The sequence below is a fragment of the Sus scrofa genome, chromosome 6 (assembly GCF_054392235.1).
Source record: "Sus scrofa isolate SSC_HxYL_T2T_F1_AM1 chromosome 6, Sscrofa_HxYL_maternal_Yorkshire_Landrace_v2.0, whole genome shotgun sequence".
Taxonomy (NCBI): Eukaryota; Metazoa; Chordata; class Mammalia; order Artiodactyla; family Suidae; genus Sus; species Sus scrofa.
In genome coordinates, this window is record NC_139388.1 from 168,828,420 (window position 1) to 168,844,858 (window position 16,439).

Genomic DNA, 16,439 nt, shown 5'->3' on the forward strand with positions numbered 1-16,439 from the left:
CATGAAAAGCCAAAGACTGACCTCTTGAAACTTAGGTTCTAGAGGAGACCCAAACGACTAAAAAGTGGATGAATGTGGAGTTCCCATTGTGGCTCAGTGGGTGAAGGACCTGACTAGTACCCATGAAGATGCGGGTTCAATCCCTGGCCTCACTCAGCTGGTTAAGGATCTGGCATTGCCACAAGCTGGGGCATAGGTCGCAGATGGGTCTCGGGTCCCAGGTTACTGTGGCTGTGGTGTAGGCTTGCAGGTGCAGCTCCAATTCAACCCCGAGCCCAGGACTTTCCATGTGCCCCAGGTGTGGCCATTCATAAACGAGAGAGAGAGAGAGAGGAGTTCCCGTCGTGGCAAACAAATCTAACGAGGAACCATGAGGTTGTGGGTTCGGTCCCTGGCCTTGCTCAGTGGGTTAAGGATCCGGCGTTGCCGTGAGCTGTGGCGTAGACAGACGCAGCTCGGATCCCGTGTTGTTGGCGAAGGCTGGCGACTACAGCTCTGATTAGACCCCTGGCCTGGGAACCTCCGTATGCCATGGGAGTGGCCCTAGAAAAGGCAAAAAGAGCAAAGAATAAAAATAAAAAAAAAAATAAGAGAGAGCAAGAGATAAAGAAAGAAAAAGAAAAAAAAAGCGGATGAAGAAATCAATGCATTAAGTTTATGTCTGCTGTAGAAAGTACCAAAACTCCAAAGCACAGTGGCGTAAGCACAACACAGTACAGGAAGCTTATTCCTCAGTCTCATCACAGTTCAATACAGGTGTTCCTGGAGGGCTGGCAGGTTTCTGTGTGAGAGAGTCAGGACCCAGGCTCCTTTCATCCGTGGCTCTTGCTAGCCCCTAGGGATTCGGCATTCTCTGGCTCCATCCAACAGACGGAGGGACAGGGTGTGGAGAAAGCATGCCTGCTTTCCCCTCCTCATCTCAGACGTGGTACACGTCACTTCTGCACATGCCATGTTGCAAAGAACAGAGTCCTGGGCCTGAGAGCAGAGCTGGACATAGAGCCCCTGGCTGGGCAGCACCAACGCTACGCTGTGGAGGAAGGAGCATGGACCCTGCCACTCTCTGCACTAAAGGATCCCTTCGGCCACCGAATACCTGGGTTTATGCTCGTCCCAAACACAGACCACACTCACCCTCCGCAGGATAACCACCCAAGTCCCACCCCTGATGCCCAGAACCTCCTCGTGATGCACGTTGCTCTTCATCAGGCCTTCACGTGAGGCCCGTGGTCCAGGGCCTATGACCTGGAAGACACGTTCTCTGTCGTTACCCAGTCCTCGGTGGTGGAGCAGAGACAGGAGGCCTACAACAAGAAGCCCTGAGCCTGTCCCCAAGCGAGGCTGCATGTCACAGAGGCTCTTGCTCTGAGGGCGGCTGTGTGACTCGGTTTGGACCAGCGCAACATGGGCGAAGCTGATGGCTGTCGCTCCCGACTTGCTTAAAGCACGTTGCCTGTCCTGGATTTCCTCTTCCCTTCCCAAGGGCTGCACCTCGGCCCGGACACGGAGATGCGAATAGCGTTTTCGGGAATGGCAGGTTAAGAGGGAGGGAGGCCGGGCTCTTGACAAACGTCATGAAGCAGACCTGCCCCACCAGCCTGGATGGTCCCGGTGATTCTGCGTCCATTGAAGCTCTCGTTACCTTCCACCCAAACAGATGACGTGTGACTTCGGCGCTGAAGAACAGCGCACCTGCATTCAACTGTCTTTCCCAGGAAGGAGAATGAACTTCTTGCACTAACACATGCCAAGAAGTCCCCTCCAGGCTTGGCCAATGCCTCGGCTCAGGGGGATTAGCCCTGGCCCCGTCCATCTTTCCGTTCTGCCTGTCTCATGCAAGTTCCAGGTCCCACATGCCTATAGAACATCGTTCAGTATCAAAGAAAGGGTAGCGTATATCTGGGTTCTGGTTCTTGGCTCAGGAGTGGAATATGCTCCCTCCTAAACTAATCACTTGTGAGGGGAGTAGAATTGTAGTGATTACCTTTGACGAATCTAAATTTGCTCTTGAGTTACATGGGTAAAGGGTGTCACTGAGCAAATCTGGGAGTGTCCTTACAGGCAGGTGAGAGGAATGAGTGTGGAATCTGTTGCACCTGGGAACTAGACGTGTGACTCCAGGAGCTGCACATTGATGAGCGTGTGTGTGTGTGTGTGTGTGTGTGTGTGTGTTGTCGGGATGGGATAGTGACTCCCCCCTGGCCAATGGGCGGAAGAGCTGAGGGCACTAGCGTTTTAGGGTCTTACTGAGCAGTGACACTGCTCATCCCGGCTGAGGACTTGGGCCACCTTGCTGAGGTGACAGGATAATGGAAACACGGTTTGCCAAACCTCGTGAGCTCACAAGGAACAGTGCCGCACAGGGACATTCCTGCAGATCCCTTCCTGCCTGTTTCCAACCCCTTCCAGACCCACAGGTTTCTGACCAAGCGCCTGCCTAGGTTTCCTTCCCGTTTCCTCCAGGCTCCTCTTGCTGTATCTCTCATCCTTGATGGGGTGTAGGGAGGGAAAGAAGCATTGGAATGACGTAGCAAACGTTTAAACCGGGCTTTAGAGTCAGAATCTCATTTGAGTTCCAATCCTGGCTCCCTTTCCTCAGAGCCCAATAATCTTGAGTGAATTCTTCCTTTAGCCTCAGTTTTCTATGTCAAGCTGAGCCTCGTATAACTTCCTACAGAAGGTTGTTGAACAAGTGACTCTATACTGGAATTGTTGTGTGTGGCTAGAGCCTAACTAGAAAAAAATGGGTTAAAAACAAGTTTAGGAGTTCCCGTCGTGGCTTAGCGGTTAACAAATCTGACTAGCATCCATGAAGACACAGGTTCGATCCCTGGCCTCGCTCAGTGGGCTAAGGATCTGACGTTGCTGTGGGCTGTGGTGTAGGTTGCAGACATGGCTCAGATCCTGCACTGCTGTGGCTGTGGCATAGGCCGGCAGGTACAGCTCCAATTAGACCCTTAGCCTGGGAATCTCCATATGCTGCAGGTGTGGCCCTAAAAAAAAAAAAAAAAAAAAAAAAAAAAGTTTACCTATTTGAGTAGGGATAAATTATTTCTTTATTTTATGCTATTGTTTATATCATCAATATGAATTTTTTTTTTTTTGGTCTTTCTGTCTTTTGTTGTTGTTGTTGTTGTTGTTGCTATTTCTTGGGCCGCTCCCGTGGCATATGGAGGTTCCCAGGCTAGGGGTTGAATTGGAGCTGTAGCCTCCGGCCTACGCCAGAGCCACAGCAACGCAAGATCCGAGCCGCGTCTGCAACCTACACCACAGCTCACGGCAACGCCGGATCGTTAACCCACTGAGCAAGGGCAGGGACCGAACCCGCCACCTCACGGTTCCTAGTTGGATTCGTTAACCACTGCGCCACGACGGGAACTCCATCAATATGAATTTTAAGTGCACTTAAAATTTTTGTTATGTAAACCTCTTTTTCATAAAGTTGAAAGAAATAAAGAAATGAAAAAAAGAAAGTTGTTGAAAAGATAAAATAAAAAGATAAAATAAAGACATAGCATCGAGACAGGCATAGAGTGATCATTGATTAAGTTGCATTTCCTATGGGAGCCTGAGGCATTCATTGGCTTTATTTTCAGTATTCATGTGTTCCCTAGTCCTTTTCTTGTTGGAAATAGCATACGTTTGGCTGCACTGCCTATTCCGACCTCGTTGGGAAATAAGGAAGAATGTGACTTCCTGCCTGTACAGTAGGAAGAATTGAATTGACAATTGCACCCTTTCTCCATTCATGAGGATAAGATGGCACCCCTTACCAGAAAGTTTTCCCCAGAAGCAGGCTTTTTCTCTATATTTCCAATTCCTGAAAGGAGTTTTTTAAGCCTCCGGATGAGCAGGTATTTCTATGTTGGGTACAATATGATAACATGATTTGCTATGACAATACTTTGATAAAGAAACTCATTCTAAAATGACTGTGTCAGGAGTTCCTGTTATGGTTCGGTGTAATGAACCTGACTAATATCCACGAGGATGTGAATTCCATCCCTGGCCTTGCTCAGTGGATTAAGGAGCCGGTGCTGCTGTGAGCTGTGGTGCAGGGGGCAGACGAGGCTCGGAGTCTAGGTTGCTGTGGCTGTGGCTGCTAAGACAGCAGAGTGGAGAGAAACAGAGGCTGGAGCAGTGAGATGGCAAACAGGTTTATCCACCAACAGAGTGGCCTGCAGCGCTGAGGACGGAGAACTGAGGCTCCCTGCTATTGGGGTAAGGATTTTTTTATAGTTAGGGTTTCGTGTGATAGGTCATGTAGTCTCAAGGAGAAAGGGGAAGGGGGCTTGGGAAATACGGAAGGAGGATTTAGGTCCGTAAGTGTGAATTTTAACAGTCTTTTTGGCTCTGTTTACATAGAGGCTTAACAGCTTCTAAATTGTCTTGGTCCTGGGGCCTCCATCTGTGCCAGAGTCTGTTTCCTGTTTGTTTGGTCAGCTGAAATCGGGGCTGGAGACTGGGTGGAGTCTTGATGGTACGGTTGTTTTATCTCCTTCATTTTGTATTCTCCAAGCCCCTCCTCTTGGAGTTTGGATCTGTGTAGATTTCCTGAATGAGGTGACTGTGAGAACTTAAAGCCTAAGTGATTTATAAATTGTACGTTGTCTCAGGTAGCCCAGAGAAGCAGCTAAGCTCACTTCACTCTCAGGCAAGATCTTGTGATTTCAGAAGGCTAAACTCTATGACCTGTAGGCTGGGTCCCGTGGAATCCTGAAGAAGACAGAAGCCTTCAAGCTTTCATGGGGTTTTTACAGGTGCAAAACCCTGACAAAATAACAGTAGAGGTCTTAGGTGGACCCCCATTAGATGCCAGGCACTGGGTGAGGCAATTCCACACACAAGATCCCACTCAAGTCACAAAGGCTTACTACGAGAAAGGAGCTCAAGGGCACGAGGTCACCTAAATAAGTCACCTTTCAGGATAGGACAAAATTTGGACTTCAGCCAGTTATATGAGTGGTCCCACACTTTCCAGTGCACGATAGTGCCATCATTTCTGACACTTGTCACCACGTCCACTTCCTATTCTAAAATTAAAATCAAAGCACAGTGCAGATACTCAGATAGAGGCAGATACAGTCTACAGTGATGACCGATACCTTACTAAGCACTTACTATGTGCCAGTTCGTTCCATCTTTTCATGCTGCTATAGCTTAACGACTTCAGTATCACTATCCTCATTTGACTGGTAAAGACACTGAGATTTAGAGATGAAGCAGTTTGTTTAAGGCTGCAAGGTGGATGAGAAGAAGGACAGGTTCCAGCTCAAGCCTCCATAACTTGGGAGAGAAGGTCCTGAACCAAGGCACGCAGACGAAGTTCATAACAGACGGGCATGTGCATGACTGTGCTCTTCATCTGCAGCCTCAGGACAAATAGGAGGGCTCCTTGCCCAAGGCCTGCATCTGGATATCGTAGTACAAGTCTCCTTGATGAGCTCGGACTCACCATGAACTGAGCCTTCAGCCACCAGCACAACAACCAGGCTGACAGGTCAATGACCAAAGGCAGGTACTTGCTAACCAATAACTAACTATGTCACCCACTATCATGCTGTAGTGGGTGACATTTCTCCTCCTGCAGGACCTTTACCTTCTACCCAGAAGCTGTGCATAGCCTCACCAAACTCACCCACCAACACGTGTACAATATCACAATGACCCAATTTTCAAATCCAGCTCTCAAAGTCAAGTCTTTTACTATAACCACTCTGTAAGGTATTTATGAATATCCTTATTTGACTGAAGAGAAGTGGTGGCTCAGAAGATGAAGTCAATGTCTCAAGGTCACGTACCTAGAAAGCAGCAAAGCCAGGAGTCAAGACAGTTCTGAGTCCAAACTCCGTGCCCTTTCCACTAAGTCAGAATGCTCCATATGCACATCATTTGCCAGCCTCGTCTCTGAGTGTTCAGTAAACACTTGCTGCCTTGAATTGTACTGAATTCTTGGAGGGACCAAAACATAGTCTTTGGGTCTGATTTGCATTGTGATGGCCAGATTTACCATGGGAAAGACGAGCCCTTTAGGTCAAGACTCCTAAGAACGGGGCCCTGGGAAATGCAGATTTGGAAGCTGAGTAGAATTGGCAGGAACTGATGACTTTTACAATAGCATTTTCTGGTTTGAAAATAATATGCATTCAGGAGTTTCCATAGTGGCTCAGCAGGTTACAAACCCAACTAGTATCCATGAGGATGAGGGTTCGATCCCTGGCCTCGCTCTGAGGGTTAAAGAATCTGGCTTGGCTGTGAGCTGTGGTGTACTTCGCAGATGCAGCTCAGAACCTGTGTTACTCTAGCTGTGGTGTAGACCTGCAGCTGCAGCTACGATTTGACCCCTAGACTGGGAAGTTTCATATGAGGTGGGTGCAGCCCTAAAAAAAAGCAAAAAAAAAAGTGCATTCATTATGTAAAAATTGGATCCACTGAAAACAATAGAGGGAATAAGAATTACCTGCGGTCCCATTTGGTAATAGTGAGTGTATCTCTTTCCTTTCAATGCTTTGTCTTTTCAACATGTATATTTCAAATTAATGTAATTCTACATATACAGATATATACATATAATTCACTCCTTATACTGTTTTTCCATTGAATTTTAAGTCACGAGCTTCCCTTTTCTCATTAAGAAATTATTCAGAAACATAACCTCAGTTGCTACATTATATTCCATTTTATTAATTGTCCATAACTTATTTTACCTTTCTCTATTGTTAGCCATGTAGGCTCTTTCCAGTTTTTGACTATGATATAAAATATCTTTGTATATAAATTCCTTGTGCAATTTTTAAACATTTTCTTAGAGTTTATTCTTTTAAATAGAATTACTGAATCAAAAGTTATGAACATACGTGCTACTCCTGACTCAACCTGCCGAACTGATTTCTGTTGATTCATAGATACTTGTACAAAGCCTGGCATTCTGACATAAATCTAGTTGTTTGAAGCTTTGAAAATATAAAGTAAAATATGTATGTGTGTGTGTATATATATATATATATATATATATATCAGTTGAATAAATTTTGAATTTTAAAGCATTAATCTTTTTCCATGCCCATTGCTTTGATGGAAGGAAATGACTTTCCATAACTGACTTGGAAGATAGATCTTCAGCATCTTTTAAAGAGTGGACACAGAAAAGACTTTCGGAGTTCCCGTCGTGGCGCAGTGGTTAACGAATCCGACTAGGAACCGTGAGGTGGCGGGTTCGATCCCTGGCCTTGCTCAGTGGGTTAAGGATCTGGCATTGCCGTGAGCTGTGGTGTAGGTTGCAGACACGGCTCGGATCCTGCGTTGCTGTGGCTGTGGTGTAGGCCAGCAGCTACAGCTCCAATTGGACCCCTAGCCTGGGAACCTCCATATGCCACAGGAGCTGCCCAAGAAATGGCAAAAAGACAAAAAAAAAAAAAAAAAAAAAAAGAAAAGTCTTTCCTTAGAGCAGATGTCCTGGCTGGAGTGAAACTGTTCATGTTTCCGGGACGGGAAAGCACATCCAGAGGCATCTCCTGGATCTCCACCGCACGGCAAAGCACGCTGAGCATCAGCAGCGATGCCAAGATGAGCTCAGGGAACTCCCTGGGGCTGGGTCTCCTATTGCCTGTCTGTGTCCCTGTGTCAGCCTCGTTTTTCTCCTTAGACGTTTGACCATTTCTCTGTTCCGGCATCAAGCGAGATGACAGTGCCCTGAGATGGCATGCACGGATTTAGAAGGATGGGAAGTGTGCTCGAATCCTACACTGCCTCAGAGACGGTCTCTACTTTTTTGGTGGAAAAAGGCTAGGAGTCGGGTAGAACTCCTAATACCCTGTTTTATTACTTTTCTCAGTCCCGGCCATGGCACTACGGCAGAAGGTACAGTCTGCCTGGCCTGTTTGTGCCGTGGAGGGCAGGAATGCAACAGGGCCTTCCTGGGACTCCAGGTTTTACCAGGACAGATGGTCCAAGAGAGCCGTCCAATCGCTTGACATGGAAAAAACACACACCTATCTCGTTCCCTGGTCCCCATCCCCCGTTCTTGGTGTTGGCTGTGGATTTGAGCCTCGTACTAAATGACCCAAGCTGCCGCTCCATAATTTTGATTAACCTTGGTTTGGGGGCATCTCCTGGTGCTAACAGAGCCAAACTGGCACATGTTTTAAAAACTTAAAAATGGTAAAACATAGGATACACTCAAAAAGGTACAAGGAACACAATGCACAGCTTAAATTGCAGAACAATCCCCAATACGTTCCCAAACCTGATTTAAAAATATTTGAACCCCAAGAGGTAAGTGCTTTCCTGACTTTTGTGATATTCATTCTTTGTTTTGTTAATAGTTTATTGTCCAAGCATGCAACCCTAAATATTAGAGTTTAGATGTTTTTGTGTTTGAGGTGCATGTGTATAGAATCACACGTTCTTTTTGGTCCTTTGTTCTTTTGCACAAAGGCGTATTTGTGAGGGTTACTCATATATATATATTTTTTGTCTTTTTGCCTCTTTAGGGCTGCACACCTGGCATATGGAGTTTCCCAGGCTAGGGGTAGAATTGGAGCTGTAGCTGCCAACCTATGCCAGAGCCACAGCAACGCATGATCTGAGCCGTGTCTGTGACCTGTACCACAGCTCACAGCAGTGCTGGATCCTTAACCCACTGAGCGAAGCCAGGGATCAAACCCGTGTCCTCATGGATGCTAGTCGGGTTCATTAAGTGCTGAGCCACGACAGGAACTCCTGGGTTACTCCTTTTTGGGGAGTAACTGCTTTTCAGTCATTTATATTGCTCAATGGCATTCCATTCTGTATATACCACAGCTCCTTTATCCATTCTACTGCTGGTGAACATTTAGGCTGTTTCCAGATTTCGAGTTAGGTTGCTGTTACAAATAATGCTGCTGGAGTTCCCACCGTGGCAGAGTGGGTTAAGGATCTGACTGCAGCGGCTTGAGTTGATGCAGAGGTGTGGGTTCAATCCCCAACTTGGTGCAGTGGGTTAAGGATCCAGCATTGCCACAGCTGTAGTGCAGGTCACAGCTGTGGCTCAGATTCGATGCCTGGCTCAGGAGCTTCCACATGCCACAGGTGTGGTGATAAATAAATCATTAGATAAATCCGCCATGAGCATCTCTGTACACACACCTCAGTACACAAACACACACACCTAGGAGTGGAACTGATGGGGTAGAGAGGATGCATATTTTCACAACTGGTATAGACGGCCAGGTTCCTAGCGGTTCTATATTACGATCTTTCCAGCAACGCAAGAGTTCTCACGGATCCACAAAACTCCCAGTTTGTAGTGTCAGACTTTTACATTCTCCCAATTGTGTAGAACCGTATTGGGGTCTTTTATGGTTGGATTTTTCACTTCCCTGCTGACTAAGGAGGTTGAGCACTTTTCACATGTGCTTGGCTGGTTGGAGTCCCTCTTTATAAAGTTACTGTTGATTTTTGCCCATTTTCCAATAATTTTTTTTCTCATGGATTTCTAGATGTTCTTTGGTCTGAAATTGATCCATTTGTTGGTAACACGTGCTGCAAATCCTTCTTTCACTGTGTGCGTGGGTTTTCACTTCTAAATGGCATCTTTTCATCAAGAGATGTCCTTCAATTTCATGTATCCAAACTAATCAATAGCTTTCATAGCTAATGCTTTGTAAAGAAATCTCTCTGAGAAGGCTTTCTCTCCCCTGATCTCTTTTTCACTCTTTTTATTGTAGTAAAACATACCTCAGCATGAAATTTACCGTCTTAACTGTTCTCAAGGGCACAGCCGCGGTGTCACCTGCATCACATTGCTGGGCGGTCATTACAAGCATCCACCCCCATGACTCCTTCACCCTGTAAAACCGAAACGCTATTCCCATGCAACACTAACTCCCTATTTCTGCCTCTCCTCGGCCCCTGTCAACCAGCATTATACTTTCTGTCTTCATGAGTTTGACTCCTCTAAACGCCTCGTGTAAGTGAAAACATACTGTGTTTTTCTTTTCGTGACTGGCTTCTTTACTCAACGTGAGGTCCTGGAGGTTCATCCATGGTGTAGCAACTGTGAGAATTCCCTTCCTTTCAAGACCGAATAATATTCCATTCTGTGTATAGACCACACTTTGCGTATCCGTTCATCCCTCAGTGGACCCTGGGTTGCGCCTATGTTTTAACTATTGGGGATAATGCTGCAGTGAACATGTGTGTACACATATCCCTTCCCGACTCTGCTCTCAACTCTTTTGAGGATTTACCCCGAAGTGGAACGGCTGGATCACACAGTTAGTCTCTTCTTAATTTTTTGAGGAACCTCCACCTGTTCCTCACGGTGGCTGTGCCAGTTTGTGTGCCCACCAAGAGTGCGCAAGGGGCTCACTGCTTCACATCCTCAGCAGCATCTGCGGTTTTCTGCTTTTCTGATGATAGCCAGCCCATTGCAGTGTTGATTGCTTTTCCCTGATGATTAATGATGGGGAGCATTTTTCCTTGTGCTTATTGGCCATTCTTCCGTGGTGAAGTGTCTGTTTAAATGTCTGTTTAAAAATGCCCATTAAAATGTTTTTTTGTCTTTTTAGGGCCGCGTCCGTGGCATACGGAGGTTCCCAGGCTAGGGGTCCAATCAGACCACAGCAACGCAGATCTGAGCCACGTCTGCGACCTACACCACGGCTCATGGCAACGCCGGATCCTTAACCCACTGAGTGAGGCCAGGGATCGAACCCCCCTTGCCACGGATGCTAGTCAGGTTGGTTAACCACTGAGCCACAACGGGAACTCCTAAAAATGCCCATTTTAAAATATGGCTATTAGGGTTTTGGGTTTTGAGATTTAGACGTTGTCTATATATTCTGGATATTAGTCCATTAAAAGAATGTATTACAAATATATTCTCCTAGCCTGTGAGTTGGCTTTTTGTTCTGTTCATAATGTCTTTTGCTATGCAAATTTTCTTGAATGTTCATGAAGTCCAATTTGTCTGTTTCTTCTTTCGTTGCCTGGGTCTTTGTTGTCATACCCAAGAAATCTATTCCAAATCCAATGCTGTGAATCTTTTTTCCTATGATTTCTTCTGAAAGTGTTATTGTTTTGGGTCTCAACTTTATGTCCTTGATCCATTTTCATTTTTTAATATATGGTCCAACAGCATTCTTTTGCATGTGGACAACTGTATAATTTAGGATACTTTGGATTGATTTTGGAAATTATTAGAAATAATTCTGACTTCCTGCTGGATTGTATAGGTTTCCTTTTGGTGGAACCCACAAAAAGTACCTCAAAAACGCCAACTGACTCCAAGTGCAAGAGGACATTATTGGGTCATATAAGCAGTAGCAGAGTGACTTTCAAGAAGAGTTTGATCTAGGCTCCAACTCAACGTCTCTGCATTACTTTTGTCTCTGCATAACAGCTTTATCCTCAGCCTTCTTCCCCAATTAACTGCAAGTAACTCCATCACCTCATAGTCTCTCATTGCACCTTCTAGGGACTGGGTAAATTGATGAAGGGATGTTAGCAACCCTAGATACTTAAGAGGAACTGAATACAGGTAGGCCTGTAGCTGAATTCCCATTCGGAGTATTACAGGGTTCTATACCCTAGAGAATGCCTGCTCAACATTGAGTGCGATGGGGAGTCTAGACAAAGATGGGGTCTGCAGAGACCAAGCTGGTCCCCATGCCTGAGTGGGCCATGGCGAGATGCAGACCTTCCGGCACATCTGCAGCGGGAGACACACGGTTTTAAGTGGGAAGAGGAATCGGGAACATAAGTCATAGGAAAGCCCAGAATTTTAAGCAGCTGATGTTGGAGTCATTTAAGGCAGCAGCAGATGCACTGGGGACAGAATTTGACATTAAAAGGCCACGTAGGCAGGACATCCTATTAAACCACAAAGCATTGCTAAGTAACTCCAGAATATTAATTTTGCCCCCTTTTTTATAGATTATTTGATGAAATTCTCCATCTTCCCCCCTGTATTCTAAAACACGTTGCTCACAGTTATTTCTATTATTGTTGTTTTGGCCATGACCACGGCCTAAGTTCCCATGCGGGGATCGAACCAGCGCCAGAGTCGTAGCAGTGGCAACCCCAGGTCCTGCTGAGCCACAAGGAACTCCTGCTCATAAGTCTGTTACTGTCTCTGTCTGGCCACCCAGTATCTGTGGGACTATGACTATTGTCTGGGTTTTGTTTGTTTCAGCTTTTGCTTTTTTTGCCAAATTAGTCTGTTTCTTGGCCTGCCTGGTGAGTTTCCATTAAGTGTTGTCCATGGTGTCTAGTGAATTGTAGTGGCTTTGGTTGGCGTTGTCTTTGGTGAAAGAGGTTAGATCACCTTCTGGCAGCCGCATGGAACCACTGGCAGAGCCTCACGAGGCAGCTGAGGGGAAGGGGGATTTGGACACAGCATTCCCTCCCGTGCTTGCGGGCTGCTTTGCATTCTCATAGCTGTAGGTATACTGCACATCTGTTCTGAGCCATGTCTTTGTGCCACAGAGCCCGAAGAAACTCGAAGCGGCACCCATAAAGGTTTGAGCACCAGGGGCATGTAGGGAAAGGGGGGGAGAGACACAGAAGAGCCTTTTGTAGGATGGGATCTTTGCCTCTCTTTCCAGGACACAAGGGAGCGACTCGCGACCCAGAACCCAGGTCTGAAGCTCTCCGAAGACCTTTGCTAATGACCCTGAACGCTGCTATGGAGCGTGCCTTCTGTGTCAGGGCGGTGCCCAGGCGAACGGGTCGGGGGCTAAGGTACAGGAAGTAAACTGCTCCACCTCTTCGCTGCCATCCCTCCGAACCCTGCCTGGAAGCAGTGCTTAACAAAGACCACCTTCATCCACCGTGGCCAGCACCGTCCTGCCCCTCAGTGACCTGCTTTACAAACTCAGCCGTCAGAACTTCCATTTTAATAAACATCGCTTCATGGCCCATGAGCACAATCGTGTGTCCTGGGCTTTGCACACACTGAGGCCTCCATGAAACAACCAGGTGCCTGAGTCACACACTCTGTTGACGGCGGCTTCTGCTGGGATAGTTGGACAAAACAGCCTGTCGGTATCCTCAAGAAAGGAATGGTTGAGGCTGGGCAGGTCCATCCAGGTCTAGAACCCCAACCCCTGACTTCCGGCCAGGGCTCTCTCTGTGAGGGCCCCTCCCCCCTCTCCCCAGGGATCCTACCAATGCCAGTCCACTCAGACCCCCAGCTTTGGCCAACTCCCCTCCAAGGACAGGAAACCGGGCTGCTCTGGCGTGGATCTTCCCGGGGACTGTGTGAGCTCCGCCCTCTGGTGGCTGCTCAAGATATTACAAGTACCAGGGAGAAAGGCTAAAGGACAGAGCAGGCACTTGGCAAAAAGAAAGTGTTCTACTTTGGGAACAGTCTTTTAGAAAGTGGCCCCAGAGCAATCTGGAATCTCCCGCCATCCCCACCCCCACCCCCACTGTTTTCCGTGAGTTGATTAAGTGGGAAGGGATTGAACTCCTAAGGAAACCACGAGTGAGCAGGTGTCTCACACGAGCCTCAGAAATGCTCACGGGCCTCGATGGAGTCATCCTGCTCCTGGCAGTTTGTCCGGAGGAAGGGCCATCGCTCCGGGGCTGTGACGAAAGAGGCACAGTGACTGGGGCCATCCAGAGCGAGGCAGTGTCAGAGGGCAGAGACCCCGGAAGCGGAGCTCCAGCCCCACGCCAGCCAGAGCTGGGCCATCAGGAGCTGGGTGGAGACAAGGAGGCCCAGGAGCAGAGTCATTCAGGAGGACGGTGGGGCTCCAAGGACAGGGAGGCTGTGCCTGTGCTTTCTGGGCAAATGGGAGCCCGCGGAGCTCGGCTGAGCCATCAACTGAGCCCAGGCCCACCCAGTCCAGCCGGCTTGCAGTCTAATTCCAGAATGGCCTTGGAGAGGAGGTTTTTAATACCCTCAGCTGGGGTGGGAGACGGGAGAAGGTACCACTGGGCAGCAGCTGGTGAGCGATAGGAATGGGCTGCGGTTGGGGAGCAGGTGGCTGTGCATGGTGGCCCTGGGTCAACAGTCTGCCAGACCTCATGCTAGGGCTTTACGCTGGACTGTCACCACAAACATGCAGCTGAGCCGCCCCAACCCCTTTTTCTCAAAGAGCTTTCCAAAGTTTCCAAATTTGGTATCTTGAGCCCTGTCACGGAAGTTAAATTATTGAAACATAAAAAGGACATCGTTAATAATTCCTCAACAAACATCACACAGGCGATATAAAGCAAAGTTTCAAGGTGAAACCACACAGGGTACCATCACAAAGTGTATACTTTGCTTAAGTGAGTAATATGAGAAAACTACGATAAGAAAAAGACACTGGAAAATAATGGACCGGGAGAAAATATCAGCTCGGGTCTCAGGCATTAAAGCGAGAAAGCCCTGACAGTGAGCTACCTCCGACAGTGCCCTTGCGTGGCGGGGGACTTCAAAATAGCTAAACTGAAAGAACATTCATCATAATCACGAACTAAGGACGTCTTGTTCTAGACCTTACGTTCCTGTATCATCTGGTGAAGTTTCTCAGCTAAAATTCAGGCTCCAGTTTACTGATCCCCTATGCACCAGGCATCGTACTGGGCACTTCACACATACAATAGCTCTCACTAAAACTATTCCAAAGCACCTTATTGTCCCCTTTGTAGATAACAAGCTGTAACTCTTTTTTTTTTTTTTTTGGCCACTCCTGCAGCATACAGCAGTTCCCAGGCCAGTAATCAAACCCATGCCACAGCAGTGACCTGAGCCACAGCAGCGACAACCCCAGGTCCTTAACCCACTGTACCACCAGGGAACTCCTAGAGCCTCTTTTTAAATGCCCACTTATGGAAAAGAAAACTGAGACCCAGAGAGGTCAAGTGATTTTCCCAAGATCGTGCAAATTATTTGAGTGGCTGAGCTGGGACTAGCTGACACATACTCATTCACCGAACAAATACTGAGCCTTGTTCCATGCAGGGGCTCTGCCAGGTGTCCTGGAGATGTTCTGCCCTCCCGGAGCTCACAGAATAAGAGCAGAGCCCACTTGGTGAGCGTGGAGTGGGAAAGATATATCAGAAATCTGTCGAGGAGGAGGTGAGGCTTGCAGACGGGAAAAAAAGAGCCCGGAGGATGAACAGCATAAGCACAGACACATGAAACTGTGAGAGAGGAGAGGATGGATCAGAAGGTCACCGACACCTGCAGTGTGGCCACCTAGTGGCTGCTCAAGACATTGCAGGCAAAACAGAAGGGAGAATGATGGCTCACACTCACTGAGTGCTATTTACTCTATGCTTCCGGCCATGCATTAACTCATTTCCTCTTCCCTGCAGCCTGACAGGATGGGCATCATTTTATCCCTAACTTTCAGATTCATATGCTGAGGCACCTTCATTAGTAACTTGCCCAACACTGCACTTATTTAAAATGGGAGGATGGGATTTGCCGAGAGAAATCTGGCTTCAAGCCCAGGCTCACAGCCACTCAGCTACACCTGCCTGGAGGAGGAAGGCTCACCTCCCAGGTGTAAAGGGATGGGTCCCAGTTGACTCTGTGTTTGGGAAAGGACTTTCTGGTGGCCGTGTTTCCACAAGAGTGGGAAGAAGGGGAAGAGTGGAGGGTTACTGCCAAAATCAGGCAAAGCGGCCCGTCCGAAGAAGGGAAAGGAGGGTGGGCTGGGGTGGGGGTGGGATTCGAGGTTAATCCCGCCTGGGGATGGGTGCCTGAGAGGTGGTGCCACTAACAGCACAGGGGACTCAGTGGCCCATCAGCAACTCCCATCAGAGGTGCCTGCGAAGCTGTGCGGGAGGCGACTACGTCCTGGAGGTACCACTTTGGAAGCAGATACTTCCCGGGAAGGGATGGAAATGAATGGAGTGGATAAGGTCCCTGTGGCCTTCATTCAACCACTACTGATGAGGGAGCCCCTGTGTTCTGGATCTGTGCTGGACACCTGGACATTACGATAAACAAGACAGCTGTGGTCTCTGCCTCGTGGAGATCAGAGCTCACAGTCTTGTTCAGAGGCCATCACCATGACCAACGTGAGACTGTGAGCCCCCTGGCAGGGGGGAGCTTGGAGAGCTGAGGGCAGGAGGTCAGGACCACTCCCCAGAGAAAACGGCCACCAGCCTATGACGTTGAGAGCAGAAGGATCAGATCGGCCATCCCACCTTGCACCGGAGACGGGGCTCTGGTGCTCGTGGTGAGAGCAGCCTCAGCAGAGTGTTGCGCACGAAGGCGGGGAGGAGCGAGTGGAAGGATGGAGGCAGAAGCAGCAAACATCAGCCACCCCACATGGTACTGGATGGGCCCGCTCTCCACTTTCCCAGATGCCTCTTTCCAAATGGACTGTGACGCCACAGCAGCCACACTTGATTTTCCTCTTACACCTACCCCCCGCCCCCGACAGAGAACGCTATGCTGCGGGAGAATTAGCAATGGATTTAAAGTCAAAAGACCAGGGTCCAGTGCCACCACC

The 16,439-nt window shown here is 48.0% G+C and overlaps 1 protein-coding gene across 1 annotated transcript in view; it reads left to right on the plus strand.

Annotated features, from left to right (window-relative positions):
* Positions 1-12,900, plus strand: part of CYP4X1 (cytochrome P450 family 4 subfamily X member 1) — a 44,072-nt gene extending 31,172 nt beyond the window's left edge. Inside the window, exon 13 of the mRNA XM_021096702.2 lies at positions 12,588-12,900. The gene's annotated coding sequence lies outside the window, so the exon portion shown is untranslated. The remainder of the gene's footprint in view (positions 1-12,587) is intronic.
* The last annotated feature ends 3,539 nt before the right edge of the window (positions 12,901-16,439 follow it).